Here is a 24,473-nt window from a genome sequence, read left to right on the forward strand (position 1 = left end):
GTGTACAATACTCATTTCTAATTAAAAAACTTACAGGAAAATATGCAGTTTACTACATATAAGTAAATATAGTGTGACAGAATTTTAAATAAAATTTGTTTTATTCTATAAAATTTTATTTTTAAAAAGCCAAATTAAATGTTCAGACAGGAAGGAATGGAGATATGCACTAGCAACTTGATGGAGTTTCGTTGCAGTTATTCTGTTCCTAATGCTGGAATATTTTCTCACTTTGTGCTCTGTATTACAAGTTATACACATCACAAACATGATTGCTGGGAACTAGGGTAATGTTGAGTGGAAATGATACATTACTTTTCATCATTTCATATAATTCTTTTAAATACAAATACACATATAATATGAGCTTATATTTATAACATGTTCCCTTTCTGATGAAGATTTTTACATTTTTATTTAGTAAATTACACTCTTGTTGTACCATTCCTTTTAAAAACAAATAAAAGTGTATCATATTTTTATTTTATTTTATTATTTTGTTAAAATTATTTAATAGCTTTAAAAATACACATGTATTTCCAAAGATTATCTTCATTTGAGATCAGAAACTGAAGTTACATATTCTCAAACAAGAAAGGGTTTCTCGCATGAATATGTGGAGTCAAACATACCCATAATGTAACTGAGGTAATCAATTGTGTGGACGAGGAGAATAAAACAGTATCATCACTCAATATTTTCAATCTCTCTTAGAAAGCTATTACCTTCTTTTAGAAAGCTCTTACTTTGCAGATCAATTAATTCTGCTTGAATCTCAATTGATCAAAGAAAAATAAATTGTTTCCCCCATTGGGATTCTTGCATCACACATGATATACAATACTTGACCCCATCTCTATTTCAGAATGTTTGGCTATAGCCAGGTAATACTTACATTCTCCACCAATTAGAACGAGACAGCAGGTTCGATTGTACAACCCTAAACCATGCATGCTACTTTGCTAGGTACCTACTGTCTAGAATGCCTGCTATGGATAGTGCTGTTATAGACAATAAATTCCAGTCTAAGTCTTTTACCTAGAAAATGTAGAAGCAAGTTACTATCAGTACTTTTATGATATAAAGAATTGGATTTCTTTCATTTAAGGCAGTTATAATTTGGCTTAGCCCACTTATGATACAATTTTTCATATTGAAATACATAAATATGTGAAATAGAAGTTCTTAGCAAAACTGTATAATTTAAAATGAATTCTACCTAACTTTTGTGTGATGTTTGTTTGAAACTAATGAGAGAAGTGATGATATGATGAAATATTCATTCAAGTTCTACACAATTTTACCTACAGTGGTAAATAATTTTACATTTATTAAGATTTTCATATCATCTGATTTATAATTTATGATCATCTGATTGATGAAAAATGAGAAATCTTAAGAAATATTACTGTGATTCAATAGTGAAGTCAGTTGTGCTAATATTCATCTTTATGTGATTGACAACAATTAACAGGACTATTTCTATGAAAAGACAGACCTGTAGAACATTTCAGTTGGGAGTGCTGCAGAACTGAAACACCACCGTCAGAACAAGAAATAAAGTGTTTATATTTTAGACATTTTGAAATACAAAGCTAGTGATGTAGATATTTAATTATATATGTAGAAGAAATGTTGATTAGAGACAATCAGGATAGAACATTCAAGAACAATCAGCTGATGAGTAATCATTCCACAGCGATGTCCTCCTTCAAAAGACAGTGTCACTATAACATTTTAACTCTAGTCCAACAGCTACGAATGAGTAGAAGTATTATCTTGTTAAGAGAACGGATCAGAGATTCCCTTACAGTATCATGCATATCGCACAGGTTCATGCCATCATTCATGCACCTCTGTCAAAGAATATGTGATGTCAGTCTTGTACCTTCCCTTGACCATTTTTATGTTCTTTAATTAAGGCCTGCAATATGAAGAAGATTTTCTATAACATGGAAAGATATACTATCCGCAAAACTTTTAATGATATTTTGGCTCCCTAGTGATGAATCGGTAGACCTCGGTTATCTTCGAGATTTGTATTGGAACCTCTGACACAAAAAATATGAATTGATTATGATCGCTGTGAGACATCTGGCGGTTTAATTGCAACACTTTAAATAATGGTCTTATTTACACAGCAATGTCAAAATATAGGTTAAGCTTGAACATGAGTGAGGAAAATCAAAGTATGTTGCAGGAAACAACCTAGAACTCCTACATGGAAACGACGGTTTAGAAAATTCATATCGATCGATCATACTATTGATTCAATTCAGATTCCATTTCCATTCAGTTGGCAGTATTACCGGAACTGTTGTAGCTCCCTCCATACTCCTCACCCCTGTAAAACAAAGTGTCACTAAAAGTTTCATGGATAGTACCTGTCGTATGCTCATCTTCCTTTTCTGGTGCCTTTTCCTTACAGAAGGTTAGTGCCATCACAGAGTAATTATCCCTGTTTTGCACTTCTAGTATCAGGTTTACTGTATTGTGGGTGTCAAATCACTGTTTCAGGTTCCTCAATCAGGATAACTTTTTCTGCCAACGTCTATGTTACCCTTCTATCTTGCCTTCTGTGATCAGTTGTAACAGGCTGTAATTGTCATGTGTCTGATGACTTAACACATTGATGACTGTATTGATTTCAGAGTCTATTCATTGGGAACAAAGTAAAAATTCAGGAATACCCAAACTCTAATGATATCTTAAGCACACCCTTGAGGCATTAAGTTGCATTGTTTGCCAAGACCACCCAGCGGGTCTCATTGTCCACGAGTAATGCATGGGGTTGGCGTGCACTCTGTGAACCACCAGTGACCTCAATGAAATTGGTGGTTTTTATGCGGTATTGTTTGTTTTAATCAAAGGTAGTGTTATGAAGATACTCAAAGGTCTAACTAGTAATGAAATCATTAATTTGATATTGGTGGGAACAAACTATAGAGGAAGAAACACAGAACAAAATAAATGAACAGATGTTACTGAGCCTGAGCTGTGGAACTATTTTGCACTCATTATTTATGTGGGGCTAGGTAGGTACCCTAAAATATCGGACTAGCGGTCAGAGCATTTCTTACACAACCTCTATTCTTATACTTGTACGTATTTTTTCGCATAAAAGGCTGTAAGACATAGAACATGCATATTGAGTAATTTCTTAATTATCCTATCCCCTGTGTACCCCAAATTCTCACATCATGAGAAGTTAGTTTGCCTTCTGTACAGATTTCAAAGATATGAGCTTCATTGATGTTTCCGTATTGAACTGAGATCACAGAGATGAGATATCTATTAGTATTGAATAGGTTGAACCTAATAGATATCTCATTTCTGTACAGATGAACCAGAAAGTCCGAAAGTATAATCTGTGAATAATATGTGGTGCAGACCTGCCGGCAGGTCTCACTCTCCAGAAGTAAAGAGTCAGAATGACTTGCCGTCAACTTGTTAATTACTCATTCATACTTATGTTGTAGGTACTTTTGTGTTAAATACAATGGAAGCCAATTTTGAAGGGCTTCCTGACAAGAAGAAAGGTTAGAAACAGAAATAAATCAATACTTTCTACAGTTTCGTGGACAGATTATTCAATGGTTTATACCATGGTTCTTAAGTTTTTCACATCAAACCCAAAGTCAATTAGGTGACCTGTATTTATGACCTATACATCTATTTGGAGGTGATGATGATGATGATGATGATGATGATGATGATGATGATGATGATGATGATGATGAATATGGAGAGGCTTAGTGCAGGTCTTTCAAGTTGTTGCTTGTACATGACCTATGTGGATGGGCACTTAGCTAGAATTAATTCTAATGTTGAAGATGACTCACACATACACACCCAGACACTGAGCCAGAGAAATTAATCAACAAAGGTTACAATCTCTCACTCCATCAGGAATCAAACTCGGAACCCACTGGATCAAAGGCCTGGATGCTATTATGTATGATAACAGTAGAAAATTTATCAATGTACAAAGTTGAAATACAGTACTTTCTAATGAGCAACTATAAAACACACCCAATAGTGAGTAAGTATGGGGAATAACATATCATTTTACAGTATGTTGTACAAATAATGCAAATAATAATTGGAAATTCAAACCTTTTATAATATAACAAGTCAAAAATAATTATTCACATTGATTTAGCACAACCTTTGGCCTTGAATAAACTTTAAGAACACGCTTTAAAAGGTAAAGGCTCAAGTCATGCTATGGTAGTATAATGGTTTCTAATATTTGCTTCCATGACAGAAAACATGAAATATTTAGATGAATACTACATGAATTAATATTTTAATTTTTAAAATCTTTTTTGGGAAATTATGTTGATCCATAAAAAAAGCCATAATGACTCAAGTTTAGATCATGGCTGGATTATACTAATCCATGATAAGGGAGAATAAATTGGATATTGTTCATGATGTGTATTTTGGGTTTATGCCATGTAATGAACTATATAAACACTCTCAATGCATTTCAAAAGGAACCTTGCCTTTCTTCATCAGGAGAAAACAGAAGAATGAAACATGGCGCATCAAAGGTTGCTAAGAGAAAGCAACAAAGAACTTAAAATGGTGCCCTTAGATGTAATAGGGATGCCATTTTAATAATAAATTTTATTGCGCACAATGTGCATAGAGGTTCACAATTAGATAAGACAGCGTGGTGTCTGATGCGCCCTGCATAAGTGTTAGTCCTTAATAAATTCACTAATCGAGCAGGACCTCGAGGAACACTTCTGGATATGATATCTTTCACATACTTGGTCACATAGCCTACACACACAGTTTATATTCGGTTCGTGAAAAACTTTGTTTTTACACATCTTGAAATGGAATCCGTGCACAGCCAATCTCGTAACTATGTGTCTCAGTTGGTAGCCCGTTTCCATCCATTTCTGATCCGTCATGGCCTCCGTTGATTAGAAGTCTTCCCAAATGTCCCTCTTTTTTTCTCTATGTTTATGCTGCGCCTCCTGGTAAAACAAGATTGTATCTCAGGTCTTCAATCAGGAAAGTTTCTCTCGCGAGTTCATATACAAGTCAAGATCTTGTAGTCTTTGAAACACTGAGGACTCGCTTCAGATATCTGGATTTTATCTTTTCCAGGTCTTCTAATTGCTTTAAACTCAGAAATTCCCCTATGATCTCAAGCCCATAGGTTAACACTGGTAGCACTTTTACTCGAAAAAGCACCATGGCTGTATCCACTGCAATTTGTGTGATATTCTCAATGTCATTCATCGCTTTCAGAGCTGCAATAATTCTAGCTCTTATATGGATACTAAAACTGCTGCATGTGTTCTGCAAGGTTACATCTAGGTATCTGAAACTGCAAACTCTGCGAAGGCGGATGTTATTACACCATATGTGCTCTGTTTCCTTTAGTTTACCTCCTTTCCTGAATATGACTAGTTCAGTCTTCTCCTCATTTATTTTCATTTCATTCCTGTTTGCCCAGTCCACTAGCAAGTTCATCGCATGTTGTTAGGACAAAGAGTGGCAACAATAAAGCTTTACTGGCCTTGAATAAATTTAAAAGGTGAAGGTAAAGTAAGCTTTACTGCTGCCATTCATTGTCCAAGCATGGAGCTAAAATGGTGTCCTTATAGGGACCGTGCGTAACAACAAATTTTCGACCGCGGCGCCCCTAGCGGAAGAGACGATTATTAATCGGTAGGAGAAACACCAGAATAACATCAGCTGTCGTTGTTTACTTATTGAAATGTGTTGTGAATACGTATAATTTGAATTAATCAGCTATGTCGAATGCTGTTATTCTTGTGGGTTTTCAGAAAATTATGTGGAGTTCTCAGTATTTTAGGAATTCTACTTTGAGGAAGGAAGAGAGCTTAATGATAGCCATCACATATATCAGGTGGAAAAAAAAATTTCAAAAGAAGTATCTGGTTTATGTTTGAGAGAGACAAATGTTAGTCGAACCCCATATAATATTAACATCAAGATAAGAATTTTAAAAATCTTAATTTAGATCCTTTGCTTACGTGAACGAATCCGATCCACAAAATGTCATGGTATTATTTGTCCCAAATGGAAGATAATAATTGTTTTTACTCAAATAAAGTGTAAAATCTGCGGTAAATTAAGAAAAAGTACGAAATATTTTATTCGAAGAGAGTAATATGGATACATACTTTAGTACCTTACAACTATTTTTTCTGCTACGTCGCAGCGCTTCCGTATGTGTTTTGTTTGTCTAACACTTTTGTGTGTAAAATCATCAGAGTTTCTGAATCACATTTTGAATTATCACTGGGCAAATATAAATTACAAAATAGTACATTTACATTTCCCTGGTCATATGAAAATGGTAAATTGTCAGTCTGAATACCTATACTACAAACAGTTAGGGGAGATTGTGATTCAGGAACAGAATTCATGTTTTCTTTATTTCACTTTGTCTCCCTTTCCTCCTCTTGTACCTGACTGTCAGATTCCTCTGTATTTCGTCCTTATTAGTTCTTCGTGGTAACATATGCAAAGTAGGTTTATATCCAGGGCTATCAGGGTCTCTGGTAGGTGTTCCATCAGTAAAGTTTCGGATGCAGATTCTGGAATTTCTGGTAGGAACCCACAGTTTTCCATCAAGTGTTGAACGTTTTAAATATGTTATCCATGCTTCCCTTCTGATTTATGGGCAGCTGCGGCTGGAAAAGGAAAAATTTCGTTCCTGGTGGGCTGTTTTAGTAGGTTTAATTACAACCGTACACAGAACAGTTCACGTAACATTTACTGCGTTTACTGGTGCGGTACTATGAGTATCGTTCATGCTTAGAAAATATGCTGAAAGAACCTAATCAAAATGTAGGCTACCTCAGTAAGCAATGTGAACAGCCAAAGACTTACAGCTAGTAAAATAAAAAACACTATTCAATAACTCGATGGTGAAAAATGCTCCAACCGCTCCTACCAGTTACTTCAGATAAAGCCGCCAGATAGCAGCACTCGCTATACGCACGGTCCCTATTACATCATAAGACACCATTTTAGGTTCTTTGTTGCTTTTTCTTAGCAACCTTTGATGCGTCATGTTTCATTTTTCTGTTTTCTCCTGATGAAGAAAGGCAAGAGACCTTTTGAAATGTGTTGAGGAGTGTTTATATAGTTCATAAACCCAAAATATACATCATGAATAGTTACACATTCTGTGAAAGTCTAAATTATATAATTGGATACTGGTTTCAGTTCTTGGGCTAATAACTTTAATTATACTGGTTACAAAAGAAAACAGTATTTTCAAATGAATAAATTCAAGTTGAATTGTGCAATAAATTCATAAGCAAGACACTAAATTGTAAACATCTTTACCAGTTTATAAATATAATTTTTATTTAATACAGTAGTTGAAGTAGGTTAATCTTATTATAGTTTCAAGCTACATACTCAAACAACTAGTGAGAGATAATGTGTGTCAGAATTGTTTCACTGCTCCTAATTATATCTTCATGATTTACCTACCTCTCCTACTGATAGTACCGGTATATATATATAAGTTTCTTTCTGATTACTTACAGCTGTCCAGAAATGCTCATACAGAGCCTATAGGTGATTAAAAGAGAGAATAAATATTATATCACTTCTTAACAACAGTATGTTTAGAACCAACTTGAAAATTTTCAACATTAACTTCAGACACACTTTATTAGACAATCCAGTAAATGAGGCAGATTAAGGACAAAATCTGTGATGGCATTCAGAAGAAACAAACAAACTAATCAAGCTAGTTAGTAAGAATGAAATCTTGCATTAGAACTTCCTATTCCTTATTATCTCCATTTAAAAATCCTACAAACTCCTCATGACACATGTATCAAAAGGATTGTGTAATAAACGTCACAGGGATGCATGAATGTGGCTGAAAGTTTGAACAGTCAATTATAATAGCAAGGACAATAGGTTTTGATTAAAGGTGAAGAAGATTTAACCTAAATATCACCCACACATATCTGGAAACAAGAATGGAAATGTTTGGGAATCATTGATAATAAATAAACTATGATTATAAAGTGATTATTTGTTGAAATATGTTTTGTAAAATGGCATATAGAAATTAAGTATTTTAGTCTGCGAGTAATTTATAGCAATTTTGTAAAAATATTCATTATAGTGCAGAATGTGGGTTGTCTTTAACAATAAAATTAGGATTGTTTTATTATTGAGCATAGAAAGTAAAATTTATAAAGATAGTCCTTATAACTTAATATAATGTAATTAATGCTAAATAGTGCATCAAATTTAATCTGAAAGAGTATAAACAGTTTTTAAAAATACGTATATTTAGTGCCTCTTGTTTGTAAGGGACAATATTATCTGGTACATGATTGTGGTAGTGATGGGTCTAAGTGCTGGTTATAAAAATTATTACACTCACAGTTTGCACTACAATGAAATAGAATAGAAAGACCTAACTATTGGAGACATTACAAGCTTTAGATAATTGTAACAAATTAACATTGATTAAAACAAAACGCTTGCTGTAGCGCCTGAACAACAGAAATTCTTATAACATTATTAAATATTTCATTCCTCTAAGAACTCGAATTACATTTACTATAAGTAACAGACAACATCACATGTATTTCTAATTGAATGCAAACACATTAACAATATTCTTATTGTATTCACTATTATAATCTTAGTACTTTCTTCCTACACTGGTGTATTCAGGTAAGACGAGAGATGTCAAGAAAATACACATTTTATTGTTGTGTAAAATACCCATTTTTAAGCATAAAATTCAACAATGTTGTGGCACTGGCAGCTGGAGACAGTATTATGATATCATCAAAAGACAAAAGTGTATTTTTTTTTAACTGAATAATCTTCTTCTTCTTCTCCTTCTCCTCCTTTTTCTTCTTCTTCTTCTTAATCTCCCATTCAGGTGGGGTCGCAGGTGCAAACTGCATCACACACGTGAACTTGGTTCTGTTTTATAGCCAGATGCCCTTCCTGATGCCAAACCTATGTAAAGGATGTACCGGTATTCACTATTGCAAGTTTCTGTGGTGGTTGGTAGGGTGGTGCAATGTGTGTGGGTACCGGTATGGAGTTGAGTGTTTTGGAACAAATTAACCAGATGTGATTAAAATCCCCAACCTGGCTGGGAACTGAACCCAGGATCCTCTGAACTCAGAGTCTTGATGTTGACTATTCAGTGAATATTCGGATATCTACTATTAACAACAGTTCACACAGCTTTCAGGAAAAAAAGAAAAAAGCATGTTATGGAATTTAGACTGTTGAAATCTTGTAACGAGTGGTAAGGCAGGCATAAATGATTTCAAATATCACAATATCAATAAGTGAGTTGTTATTTAGATGAGCAAATAATATATTTTAATTTTATCTTACAACAATGACAGCAACTACTACTGTAATAATAATGTTATTGCCTTAACATCCCACTAACTAGATTTTATGGTTTTTGGAGATGCCAAGGTACCAGAATTTAGTCCCACAGGAGTGCTTTTATGTGCCAGTAAATCTATCGACGCAAGCCTGATGTACTTGAGCACCTTCAAATACCACTGGACTGAGCCAGGACCGAATCTGCCAAGTTGGACTCAGAAGACCAGCGCCTCAACCATCTGAGCCACTCAGCCCGGCAACTACTATTACTGCTAATAATAATACTAGAGTTATTTCATAAGTCATTGGCAACTGCACTATATCTTTCAATAAAACAGCCTTTGAAGGCCAATGGGATGTGCATCTCAATGCTAGCAGCACCAAATTGGAGCTAACAACATGGGGCAATTGCTTTTTTTTTTTTTTCTTGCTATTGGCTTTACGTCGCATCAACACAGGTAGGTCTTATGGCGACGATGGGATAGGAAAGGGCTAGGACTGGGAAGGAAGCGGCTGTGTGGCCTTAAGTAAGGTACAGCCCCAGCATTTGCCTGGTGTGATAATGGGAAACAACGGAAAACCATCTTCAGGGCTGCTGACAGGGGGGGTTCGAACCCACTATCTCCTGAATACATACTAGAGCCAAATCACAAAATTTTTGCAAAATTCTACAAATTCAGCTCAAAACACAAAACCTTAAAATAATCGTGAAAATAATCCACAAATTCATCTATTCCTGCCGCTTTATGACAATGGAATTTATTTACCATCCCTTCCACTTTCTCAAGCGTAATTTCACCAGCATCATTTTCCTCCTCCCCATGAGCTTGTCTGTTTGCAACACCACCAGGAAGATCTCCTTTTATGTTGAGAAGATGCTTAAAATATTCCCTCCACCTCTCCAGAGATTCCCTGGAAACTATTATGAGTTCACCTGAATTACTCAAAACACTGTTCATTTCATTTCTCCCTCCCTTCCTAAGATTCTTTATTACTGTCCAGAAAGGTTTCCCTGCTGCTTGACTTAGCCTTTCCAGGTTCTTACCAAAACCTTCCCATGAAATGTTTTTGGATTCAACAACTATTTGTTTCGCTCTGTTTCTTTCATCTACGTACAAATCCCTGTCTGCCTCGGCCCTTGTTTGGAGCCATTTCTAATAAGCCCTCTTTTTACGTTTACAAGCTGCTCTCACTTCATCATTCCACCAAGAAGTTTGCCTTTTCCCATCTTTACACACAGTTGTTCCTAGGCATTCCCTTGCTGTTTCTAATACAGCATCCCTGTATGCCACCTATTCTCTTTCTATATCGTTAACCTGCTTACTGTCTGCTGTTCGAAACTTCTCACTAATCATATCCATATACTTCTGACTAATTTCCTCATCCTGGAGATTTTCTACCCTTATCTGTTTGCAGACAGATTTCACTTTCTCTATCCTAGGCCTAGAGATACTCAGTTCACTGCAGATCAGATAGTGGTCTGTATCATCGAAAAATCCCTAGAAAACTTGTACATTCCTAACATATTTCCTGAATTCAAAGTCTGTTAAGATATAGTCTATTATGGATCTGGTAGCCCTAGCCTCCCATGTGTAGCGGTGAATAGCCTTATGCTTGAAGAATGTATTCATAACTGCGAAACCCATACTTGCACAGAAGTCCAGCAAACGCTTCCCATTCCCATTAGCTTCCATATCTTTCCCATATTTATCAATCACCCTTTCGTATCCTTCAGTTCTATTCCCAACTCTTGCATTGAAATCGCCCATTAGCACTATCCTATCCTTGTTGTTGACCCTGACCACGATGTCACTCAATGCTTCATAAAACTTGTCAACTTCATCCTCATCTGCACCCTCACATGGTGAATACACTGAGACAATTCTTGTCCTAATTCCTCCAACTGACAAATCTACCCACATCATTCGCTCATTTACGTGCCTAACAGAAATTATTTTGCGTGCAATGGTATTCCTGATAAACAGCCCTACCCCATACCCTGCCCTTCCCTTTCTAACACCCCGTCAAGTACACTTTATAATCTCCTATCTCTTCCTCATTATCTCCCCTTACCTGAATATCACTTACTCCTAGCACATCCAGATGCATCCTCTTTGCTGACTCAGCAGTTCTACTTTCTTTCTTCCATAAGCCCCATTAATATTGATAGCTCCCCATCGAATTCCATTTAGTTCACCAAGTTGTTTCCAAGGAGTCACTCGCCTGTCAAATGGGAGTGGGACTCCATTACTCCCATAGGTCCGAGGCTTGCTTAAAGTGTTCTGAGCTCGGTAAATACATGAAGCAGAATGCTGCCCTACTTACACATAGCCCAAGTGAGGATCTCTCCTCTAACGGGTTATGGACCACCGGTGGATTGTATAGTCCTAGCCACCTGAGCACAAGGTGGGCCATGACTCAGAATATGTCCATTTCATAGCAGCTGGTATCCTGACTCTCAGGACCAGTTACTAGGCCACTCAGCCATTGCCCATGGTTCACAAACTAGGACGTGACTACAGTAACCCACACCGTGAACCATATATCAAAGACATTGTGGCAGAGCAAATCGTACCAATTTACCCTGTCATTAATGAGAATTTTATTATGAAGTATGACAATGTTGGTGTTGTCCAATGCATAGGTGAGTGTGTACATGTGAGCGAATGGTATTATATTAAATATAATATAGCCTGTTTAAGACTATTTTGTTCCTCACATCATTGACACCACAGTGTATATGGACTTCCCTACCTTTTTTGTATATTAGATGGTATAATTTCATTTTGGCTGTACACGCTGACTTCAGCCGTAATGTTGCAGCTTTCTTTTTTTTTTTTTTTTTTTTTTTTTTTGCTGTTGTATAACAATGTCAGATTATGACTGTTCTGTTAATTTAAATATGGAGAAAATAGATACATATTTCAACTCACTGCATAGCACTGGTTATGGCACATAAACACAGTTAGTGAATCAGCTGATATCCTACTTCAGGAAAACATAGGTTTACAGATATTTGGAAGCAAAGTTTTTTTTTTTTTTTTTTTTGCTAGGGGCTTTACGTCGCACCGACACAGATAGGTCTTATGGTGACGATGGGATAGGAAAGGCCTAGGAGTTGGAAGGAAGCGGCCGTGGCCTTAATTAAGGTACAGCCCCAGCATTTGCCTGGTGTGAAAATGGGAAACCACGGAAAACCATCTTCAGGGCTGCTGATAGTGGGATTCGAACCTACTATCTCCCGGATGCAAGCTCACAGCCACGCGCCTCTACGCCCGTGGCCAACTCGCCCGGTAGGAAGCAAAGTAGCAGGGAAGTTCTTGATATCTGTCTTATTGGAGTATTACGTCTCTTCTATCTATAGGAAATATATGAAGTAAATTGATATTATAGTGAGCTGTTTGTGTGTTCTGGATTGTCCATTGTCTGGGAAACTTTGGCCGTGTTGAGAGCTAGTAAAAACTAAGTTAGGGCACTACACACATTGCAGCTACAATCCTGCTTATCTTCAAAATGACTTTCAAAAGAATGCTACAATTTCAATTTGACAAGCCTCCAAAAAATAAATTATATCATGAACAATGCTTCAAGACAAAATTTAAAAAATTCACTTATGAAAATGTGCAGCAAAATATACAATTAGGTTTCTGATTGGCAGAGATCCTGCCTGTGAACAGGGATACTGTCCTGAAGAAACTTCCTCTCTATGATAACCATAATGGTAGTTCAGAAACATCATGGAGGGATTCCTTTACTGAACTACTAAAATCTGTGCACCTGGGAAAGAAGGTGAATTTTGAGGCTGTAAGGTAGAAGATTCAGTCTGAAACCTGGTAAGTGTGTTTCTGTGGAAAATATTCTTCCTAATGACCCAGAACCTCAAGCAACAGATGAAGACAAAATGGAAACTGAATCTTCGGATGTTTTTCAAGGAAACTGTAAAGTACAAGACTTTGTTCTTATTCACGTCTTGATCAAGAAGACAAAGATTGTATGTAGTGGAAATTTGAGAGCTGGAAACAACTGTTCATTTTAAGTGTTTATGGAAGAAGATAAGGAAATATCTCGTGTTCATGTTTCTGGTCATCAAGAATGTTTGTAGTGTGCAGAGAAATCAGATTGTCAGGAAACTGGAACTTAGTCATCCTGTAAGACGTGGAAGGTACTTTCAAAAATTTCTCTGAAAGTTCTGACATCTTTTGATTTGTTGTAGTCTTCTTTAAAATACTGTAACTTTTTTACTCAAATCAGATGGACAAAGTAACAACAAAAGCAAAACTGTACAAATGTAATAAGCCCTAAGATACTATAAATTTTATCTTGAGATCTTACATTTAAACAAAGAATTCTTTAATCAAAATTATTTTCATTATTCAAAATATGCTTTTCATGGTTTTAGTAAACATTCTACCAGTGTTGCCAACTTATATTTTCAAGATCCACTAAATACTACTAAAAATTTGCTAAAATTATGCCAAGAAATCTGATCTCAAATAATGAGCAATAATAATAATAAATAATACTAAAAATAAAAGTAAATGTCTGTACTCACCTGATCTGTGAGTTTCACTGGGATTAACCCCCTGCCTGCGAGCCGGCAATCTAAAACTTGTAGGCGTTTTACTGCAGGGTGCAAACTAGGTGAATCCCCTACCTCAAGGCCACACACAGAACAGGCCAGTTCATTAAACGTTCTTCCTTCATAGCATAAATATAAATGCTACTCTCTCACAGTTTCATTGTCTGTCGTCATTCGTCAACTAAGAGATAAGTAACCTTTCCCGATGCATTACAAATTTATGATACCATGATCTCATAACATCAAATCCAAATAACATGTTTTCCTCATGTGACTGCTAGCTCCTGATAATAAATACGGAATAGCTCGGAGACAGACTGGAGTACAAATTTAGAAAAATGTAGAATGGATAAAACACTAAATTCCACTATAACAAATCTAGAATTCCACCAAGAAAACCACTGTCCGCTAACTGATATATTTCTCCGCCGACAGTCTTCCAATTCCGCCAAATTTAGCGGAAAATCCGCTAAGTTGGCAACACTGCATACTACACATCAAAAATGAACACTGAATAAAGCTTCCATCAATATTTCAAGTGGATAAAGTAATGATGAGATCAAGCAACTTCGTCTTTGCATCTGTTCTTTCATTGGCTGAAGTTGCCCTGTTTCCCAGTTAACATAGGACACATTTCAAATTTGAAAATAATGTATCAGTTGTGAGATACAGATTATATATTTGTTAGCATATTGTTCAACAGATTTCTAAAAATCTATTTGGATAAATTCACTGATATTTCTATTGTTATCACACAAAAAATTCACAGAAAAGATGTTAAAAATGGCTGAAGATAGCCAGTTCTACAGTAACTACTGCAATTCCTTTTCTGAGTCACACTGATGAAATACATAATATGGTCAAGTCAAACATACTTTTAATGCATACCAGATCTTAAATACTGTTAGCTCTTTATCCAAATATTAGATGCTATCTTAGTTTCTCTTCCAGTCATTAGTTAAAGGGGAGGAAAAATGGATTATTGTGTCACAGTGAACAGGTGAAGTAGAAATACTGAGGAAAAAAAAGAAAAAATCTGTGTTCCCATTTCCAACCCTTCTAAATAGTCTTCAAGTCCACTGTCCTTCATTTCCTTCCCCTTATTTATGGTCAGCCACAAATTTTGGACTTACAAAATAATTTATTTTAAATATGATCTCAACCATGTTTCAAACATAAACCTCAATTCTTATCCTCAACAAATCTAGTGATTGTGATTCTACCTTAAAGGAATACTCAACTATCCAAAGAAATTTTAAGTTAAGTGCATCTGTATAACTACTGGTCTTGATGATCTGATATAAAACTATAATTTCATATTACTTTGTAGTAAAATTTCAGAACTTTCAAGATTAGCCAGCAGTTTTCATTAAGAGATGTACAACTACTATAACCACTATATATTTTTACCACTAGATGCTTCAGGTTACCTGAATATAACAGTTGTATTTTGAAGATATAAGTTTCACCATTATCTGGCTACAACAAAACTAGGCCCTAATAAATATAGTCATGTGTTTCATCTTACCCTGAAAGGACCACCAGTTTTGTAGTCTTGGCTTTGAAAAAAAAAAAAAAACAATTTCTTATGTTTCTGTACTTATTAAATATACGGCATTGAGGACAATGATGTAAGGGAACTTAAGAAGAAGCTATTTTGCTACGCAATTTGACATTTTCCATTACGGAAAATCAGTAGATAATATTTCATCAGTAGTGTAACATGTTTTATCTCATCCTATTTTTACAGAAATTTGGAAGATAATCTGTCATGTTATATATACAGCATATAACCAATTTTGCATTACTAGAGTTGCAGTGTTTTTACAGTGATTCTGCAGTATGGGTAGACAAAATTAATGAGAAGATTTAGTAATAATAGAGTGTGATTTTATTTCACCTGACTCAAAAACATGTACAGTATCTGCTTAATAATAATAATAAGAAATTTTATATACATGATTTACTGAATGAAGTCAGGGAAAAATAGTAGAATTTTATTGTTCACTGTAAATGGATAATTGTCATCAAAGCATTTACATTTAGTTATCTTTTAATAATAACATCAACATTTCTCTTGGATGGCATCAATTGGAAAGACACCAGTTACAATTTTACAATAATCCTTTGTTTAGAACAATGTGTCATTTTGATACAAAAGAAATACTGTCAAATGTCTATGTTCGCCTTTATATTTCCTGCTAGGAGCTGTCAGGTAGACTTCTACAGGAACTGATTTTATTTAACATTACTGGATTGAGCATTAATGGGAAAGAGATGTGTCATCAGAAGCTAGATAGGCTACCTTTAGACAACAAGACACACAAAAAATTAAAATAGAGAAAGAGAGGGAGGGAGAGAGAGAAATGCATTTATTTCTGCTTCCCTCATTTGATGGCTGCCAAAAAGAAAAGGCTTACATGAAAAGTTAATTTATAACTAAGGGTTGTTCAGCTATAGTGCTCAAAACAAACTGTTATTATAGGATCAGAGCTCTCTAAGTGGTTGAATGGGTGGCTAAATTTCTAGAAAATAGAATTCAGAGAATTAGAGTATATGAAGTTTTATCTGATCCTGAAATGATTAAGGGAGGGGGAGGGGGGCACAGGGCAGTATTATTGGATCTTATATTTTCTCAGAGATATAAATGATATGAGTAAAGAACTGGAATAACTGTTTAGGTTATTTGCAGATGATGTATAGAGTAGTAAGCGACTACAAAAGGACCTCAACAATGTTGTGAAATGGACAGAAGACGATATGAAAAATGGGATGACGAGTCAAGTTGTAAGTCTTACCAAGAGGAAAAATCCTTTCAGTTTTAATTACTGTGCTGATGAGGTGATAGTACCTCATGGGGGTCGACAATATGATTTCTATTTCTTCTAGGAAACAGTGGCTATAGACTTAAAATGTCATATTCTTTCTAAATGACTGAATTGCTAGTTTGAATTAAGTTCAATGGTCCATTTCAATAATGAGTTTTGATGTTAAGTAAGGAAAGTAAAGTGATAGTCAGATTATTGTCGTGATTATGTTTCTTCATTTTTAGTGATGTAAGTTGAAGCTTCTCCTTTAACCCACGCAGCCAAGTAGGATTGCCAGATGTATGCTTTTACCCAGAATAATATGTTTTATCTCATTTTATTCTGTGCACTGTGCTCACTTCAGATTGTATGCTAAATGTTCTGTTTTTCGAAAAGAAAAAAACATTTATATTTTAAAATCTCACACTTTAGACCATCCATTTGTTAAAAAGTGTGCAGTTTTGATCAAAGAATATAAAATATTCTGTTCTGTTTGGTTCGGAACAAGGATTGCTCATCACTATCAGTTCCAATCACAATCCACTGAGAATAGCATCACTAATAGTGTTCCCATTTTAGTTTGAATTATGTGGGGTCTTTTTTGTTTTTTTGCTAGTAGTTTAATGCTGCACTAACACTAACACATTGAAGGTTTTTGGTGACAAGGACGGAAAAGGGCTAGAATTGGGAAGGTAGCAGCCATGGCCTTAATTAAGGTGCAGACCCAGCATTTATCTGGTGTGAAAGTAGACCATCTTCAGGGTTGCTGATGGTGGGATTTGAACCCACCATCTCCCGAATGCAAGCTCACGGCTACATGCCCCTAACAATGCAGCTAACTCATTCAATGTAATACATGTTAAATATTAGTTTGTTATTGTCATAAATACTTACTCTGGTATATCATTAATTATTAGTTCATGTATCGCTGGTCTCTTCTTTCATTCTTTTAATAGCTGCGTTTTTCTGTTTTCATGCTATGAAGCAAAGAAATCAGTGTTCCTTATATGCTATCTGCAAATCTGGTATCTCTACATCCAAGATGTCTACACATCATCAAGGCATTCATATTGAACTACTGTAATGCTCTATGTTCTTCATATCATAATATCTACTGACAAAATCAAAAGTTCACCAAACTGCTGCCACATACAGGAGCTGTTAATTCCCGAAATGCTGGCTTTGTTTTTGTACAACTTAAATATATGTATCAATCAGCTGAAGGTAGGTTTTTAACAGCATGTTGGACTTAACACTTCGGCTATTAATTGTCTTGATCTTTTCAAACTCCATAAACATTTTTCTCATTGCCAGTACCCTAAAGAGTGTGACTGATCTAATAAGGCAAAATATTATTAAACCTCAGGACTAAAAATAGACATTATCTCCTGACCTAACTGTAGCCTGAAGTCAGGTTAAATAGATTTCTGCATTCCCCTTTATTATTACTATTACAGGAGTTATGTTATATCTTGTTACTTGCCTGTCAGCTCGAATCATCTCCTCCACCCAGTCTCAAATTGATATATTTTGTACCCCTAGACCCAAGAAAATTTTGTGCTCTCATTTATTTGCCCACTTCTTCAGATGTGTATTCAGCAAACAAAATATAAAAAGCTGATACATATTAAAACATTGTAAGGCTTTTGGAAAACAAAAAAGAAAGACAGAAATTATTAAAGCTACTAAATATTACAAAAATAGGACTCTCCAACAAAACAGAATTCCACTGGGCAAACGATTTTTCTCTTGCTTCGTGATTACTACTGAACGCAGCAAAGCTGCGCCCGATTTCACCACCTGGCCTGCTGTTAATCGCACGGTCCGGCGTACACAAAAACTCCTTTCAATATTACTCTTCATAAATTTGGTACCACACTGTACAGTTACAGTTGTTGTAGTTTCTGATAACCATGACTGAGTGCTTCAAAATAGGCCCAAGTTTCCTGCTGTACGTTTATCCTGGGCTGAGAAAGAGTTGCTTTAGAAAAATGATTTTAAAAAATTTCAGGGTGGTTGAAATAAATTGTAACTTGAGTATTACACTAAAAATACATGTGGTTATAACATATAAAAATTTCATTACCATCAGACAAGTAGTTTCCCATATATATATATATATTCCTAAGTGAGCACTTCCTAGAGAAGAAGCCAAAAACCTGGGCAATATTTATTACAACCACAAATAAAAATATTTAATGAATGTCGAAAACAATATATATATTGGTATAACTCGCATTTCAATAAGCCTATTGGTTCGTTTGTAATTAAAGCCTAAACTCGAGTGTCCATAATAAAAAATCCGACAGTAGTGAACACACCAATCACATTTTCAAAATCCAGCTTCAGATTAAGGTAATTTTCTATAGATAGTATAGCCACATGATCCAAATACTCCTGGGTTTGAGATGTAAAATAATACTTAATTCTTCCCAGAACAGGAAGCAATTGTTAAGCAGAGCAGTTTGTTGTTGGCTTACATACTAAAACATATCTCAAGTGCAATGCTAATGTTTGGATAAAAGTAAAAAAGATTTATGCGTCTCAACATAACCGGAATTCAAAGGACTCCTCTAAATCCTCTGAATACTTCTGCAGCTCTCTTGTATAAAATTGTAGATTTTATTAGGCTCCATTTTGGTGAATATAATAAAAGTTAGAACCTGTCAAAAAGTTATCTGATGACAATTAACGTGCCTCGTAAGCTCTGCAATTAATTCTTCCAATATTTTTTCAATAAAATTCCCCTTCCTTCCCTTTAAATTTACATCTTGCTTCAGAAGCTACTTTCCCTTCTTCTCCACACTTTAGTTGACTCAATCCCAACTTATTCTTTTTAATTTGTCATCCCTGGGCTTGAGCCCATGCAGCCCACATGGCCCATTTTACTGACCTACCTGAGTTCATCTCATAGCTGTCTATAATGGTGAATTTTCTGATAAAAATAAGATGATTTGTTACATGCCTCTTAAAATTGACTCTAATTGAGAATTCTTACTGGATTGATGCTGTAACTAATGATTATGAATATCTTGGTATATGATATAAAATATATCTAATTCATCCTAACAAGAAACTTTTAAATTCAATATAAAATCCAAATTTTAAGACAAAGATTACAATTGTATAAAGTTATTGATGTCCTTCCAGTTGATGATTTTTACTATTTGAGACATGGGTACTTATTGAAAATATATGAAATGTTATTTGAAACAAATAGGCTGGTATTTTAAATATTATGTTTGTAAAATTTTGTATACTGTACTTGCAAAAATTTAATTTTAAAAAATGAAAATATTATATCAAAAATTGAAAGATACATTTAAAATTAATTTCACACTACAGAGAGTATAAACAAACTTAATAAAAATTCCTGGGTCAGTTTTCCTGTAGAACAATCATTTTCAGACATATCGCAAAAATCATATCATACTCATTACAAAAAAGAATTCTTCAGAAAGAAAATCTTGTATTTTATGTGCTTGATATGAATAATTAATTTCTGAGTATTGAAATTGAACAATCATTCCGATACAAAAATTGAGCAATAAACAACAGAAAAGTATATTGTGTTAATGTAACATTTCACTGAAAAATAAAGTATCTGTATTTTATTATGCCTTCCTTTTGTAAAGTTTTTGTTTACCATAATATGTTCCTTTCCTCATATATATATCACATTTCAAAGAGCTTGTCTTTAAATCATGATCGGAACGGGGAGCAAACACATACATACATACAAACATACATACCATAGAGTTGGAAAGTAAATAAGTAAAAGTAATCAAACTACAGTACTTTCTAGCTAAGTTTCACAGCAAAATGCTATTAAAAAATATGATAGTTGGTTACGGTGCTGTAGAACAAAGTCTTACTTAGAATTCCATTTAGAAATTAAAGTTAAATAGAAGTTTTTAAGTAAGCCAACAGTTTCATCAGAAAAATCAAGGATACATAGCGAATATTTTCATCTGCGCCCAGACACAATGTAAAATCGTTTAACAGTTCGTAATAAACAGAGACACATGGTAGCCCTACTCTGACCTCTATCTTGTAAATGATAAATATACTAGTATCCAGACTTTACGTAGCTTTCACTCCTATAGAGTATGGACAGAATGAGTAGTGAATAATGTTGCAACAGATTAATCAGAGAACTAACTTGCAAAATACAGTAGCCTACCTATACTACAGCAGAGAACAGAGTGTATCAGCTTTGCTGCATCTTGATTCTCTTCTCCACTATATGGTCATCACTGGAGACGGTAGCGGCGATTGGGAATTAAAAGTGGGGGGCACAAAAATGTATGGACAGCAAAAAGACCAGGGGTCGAAGAGATATTGCGGGGGTGGGAGGGTGTAGACATAAAAAATGCTATGAAATGGTTTCTGATGCTGTCAGAGCAAATTTCGATAGAGACGTAAACGTTGACAGTTTACCAACTTAGATACAGTCATAATCGTAATATACAATAAAACTTCCAGCAAAGGAACAATAGTTATGCATGCATTATAATTAATTAGAAGTGCGGCGTGATTATACAATTAAAATGTACCATATTTACGCGAATAATCCCCCCACCAAATAATCCCCGCACCCTAACTTTAGGTGGGCTTATTTTGAAAAAAAGAAATGCCAACTTTGACGCAAAAAAACGCATCCCAATTTCGTGCCTCAATTTTTTTTTTAAATGTGAGGGTATTTACGCGAATAATACCCGCCACCGAATAATCCCGCACCCTAAATTTAGGAAGGCTGATTTTGAAAAAAATGCCAACATTTACGCAAATAAAACCCATGCCCCAAATTTTTTAAAAAAATGTGCGGGTATTATTCGCGTAAATACAATAATTTAGTATTTGTCTAGGCCTACACACTAACAAGGTAAAAGACACTAGACAGAGCTACACAGATACACTGAGCGAGATTGCCAGACTGACAAATGCACGCGGCAAGCAGGTGACCTTGTCAAAAATATACCCCTGCTACCCTTTGTTGCAAAACATGCTACACATTGCTCCGTGTGTCTCCTCTATTTGCTGTGGCGATGTAGAATTTGGTTAGCCTCGACGAACAAGATTTTGCATTTTGTGCATGGTTCCACTAAGTATTTTTCTTAATAACTGAATAAATTAAAGGAAAGAATTAGCTGAAAAGACAACAGGGTTTATACAAATTGTTTTTTTAAAATAATTCCCAGTTTCAGGCAGCTAAAATGGAATAAACATTTTTTTCTCCACAAAGTGCGGGGGGGAGCAGCTTTCCCCTTTCCCCCCCAATCGCCGCTACTAACTGGAGAGCACTGATTTCAAACAGGCCTATTTGAAATAACTATTTTTTATCAATTTGGAGCGGCTTGTCTGGCTAGGGTATGGTTCATGCTTACAGTAACTTTTTAAAGACTGATATTCAAACTAAGAGTAGATAGACTTACCTATTTCTTGTCTAGCAAGGGTTAACCACTATGGGATGGAGTAGACCGTAGTGGATTGTACAGCCAGTGACTCAGTGCTGAGTGAGATTAATCAAATTTCCAGAAACCCTAGTAGATTTACAATTTTACCAATTTCACACATTCATCTGGAGTATGGTACATTTTGAGTACAAAATACTGACTGTAATTTTGGGGAAGCTAATAGTTTCATAGATTCAGCCAAATTTGTTTTACACCCATATTTTGTACAATAACACAAATGGTGGGAAAATGTAGGTGTACTGGTATCATGGCCAGGTAAATAACCTGAGTTTCTAAAGAGGCGAGTGGCTTCAAGTGGAGCAGCTATTTTAGGTGGGTGCTTGACCCCAGTGGAGGAAATGTAGCATCTGATCTCCAGGTCTGGGGCAGCTGCAGAAGGCTCTAGGTTAGGGGTGGCCTCTTTGAAATCTTACCGTTTGGCTTTTGAGAGCAGTGAGCCCACTGTAATAATAACCTATATGAAGCTTCAAAGATGATCAGGACAAGGAGAGGGTGAAACGAAGACCAACAATCCACTGCCCAATTCATGAGCTTCCTGGATAGGGTAATGGAATAAGAGGAAGAAGAAGAAGAAGGAGAAGAAGAAGATGTGGATCAGTGGAAGAGTGTTGGCTTCCTGATCCAAGAGTAGGAAAAAATGTACCATCTGCTCAGTGGCGATTATTCCATTTAGGATGTAAGGATCATCCTACACTTCATAAGTTTTTGACATAAATGTTTATTAGCATTCATTGTTACAATTAAAAAAGGAAATGACCTACCAGCCTTAATGAAAAGCACTTAAGGAAGAGAGTTAGCAGTAATATTCTGAGCCATCTGGTGACTGAAAGGATGAGGTTGCCTCTTCATCAGCTATGACATGTAAAAAGCTGTCAGTGCAGGTAGGAAAGAAGGAGAGAAAAGTGGGGGGAGGGGCAGAGCTGGAACATGCCAGCAGTGAGGTTGTGACTGCACATCTGATAGTCTATTTTTCCCTAATTTGTACAGGAGTGAGCTGCTTCTTTCCTTCCTGGCCTTTTCCCCTATTTATTGTGGTGAGAAAGTAGAGTGAATTTAGCTCAGTTTTATGACAGGATGCCCTTCCTGACACCAACCCTAATTTGGAGGGATATATTCACTATTGCATGTTTCTGTGCTGGTTAAGACTAAGAGTGTGGTATTTAGCATACATATGAAGAGAAATGTATTAAGATGAACGCAAGCACCCAGTCCCTCAACCAGAGGAATTAACCATGCACAGATAAAATCCTTAGCCCAACTGAGAATCGAACCCAGGGCCTCTGAACCAAAGACCAGTACACTGACCATTCAGCAAAGGAGCCGGACTTTGTAAGGGAGTATGCATCAAGGAAAATTCATCTATTTCATTCAGGTTTGTGTAATAAAAATGGCTTGTAAAGGAAGTACATCAAAATGTGGGGAAAATCTGGTAAATAAACCTTGTGACTGTGAAATTGAAGCATTAATGAAAAACAAACCTTCTAGTTGTTGAGCTACCAAAAGGAAAAGAACCAATTTCTTACAGATGACCTACAATACACCATCGTTACCCAATCTCATCCAGTTCCGAAAAACAGGCGGCAAAGCAGTAAACCGTTTTTGTTTCGTTTCTGTATATACGGAAAATACCGGTGTTACGTGCATGTAGACATTTAAATATGTCAGAAAGTGTCAACAAAAAAGGAACACAATGTTGCTTCACTTTCATTTAAAGACTCTGAAAAGTATATTTCATTTTTGGGTATGTATTATAAGTCTAGCTTAGAATTACTATATCAAAACAGTGAACATCTGGGACATGTAAAAATATTTTTGAGAAAGATGTGAGTAAATGAAATTTATTGGTATCCTGGCAACTAAAGATAATTTAAATCTTCAAAAATAATAACCTTTCAGATTAGATTTACCAATTTAATAATAATAATAATAATAATAATAATAATAATAATAATAATAATAATAATAATAATAATAATTCAGGTTTGTGTAATAAAAATGGCTTGTAATGGAAGTACATCAAAATGTGGGGAAAATCTGGTAAATAAACCTTGTGACTGTGAAATTGAAGCATTCCTGAAAAACAAACCTTCTAGTTTGTCAAGCTACCAAAAGAGAAAGAACTAATTTTTTTTTCTTCTTCTTCTTCTTCTTCTTCTTCTTATTATTATTATTATTATTATTATTATTATTATTATTATTATTATTATTATTATTATTATTATTATT

The sequence above is a fragment of the Anabrus simplex genome, chromosome 5 (assembly GCF_040414725.1).
Source record: "Anabrus simplex isolate iqAnaSimp1 chromosome 5, ASM4041472v1, whole genome shotgun sequence".
NCBI classification, from domain to species: domain Eukaryota; kingdom Metazoa; phylum Arthropoda; class Insecta; order Orthoptera; family Tettigoniidae; genus Anabrus; species Anabrus simplex.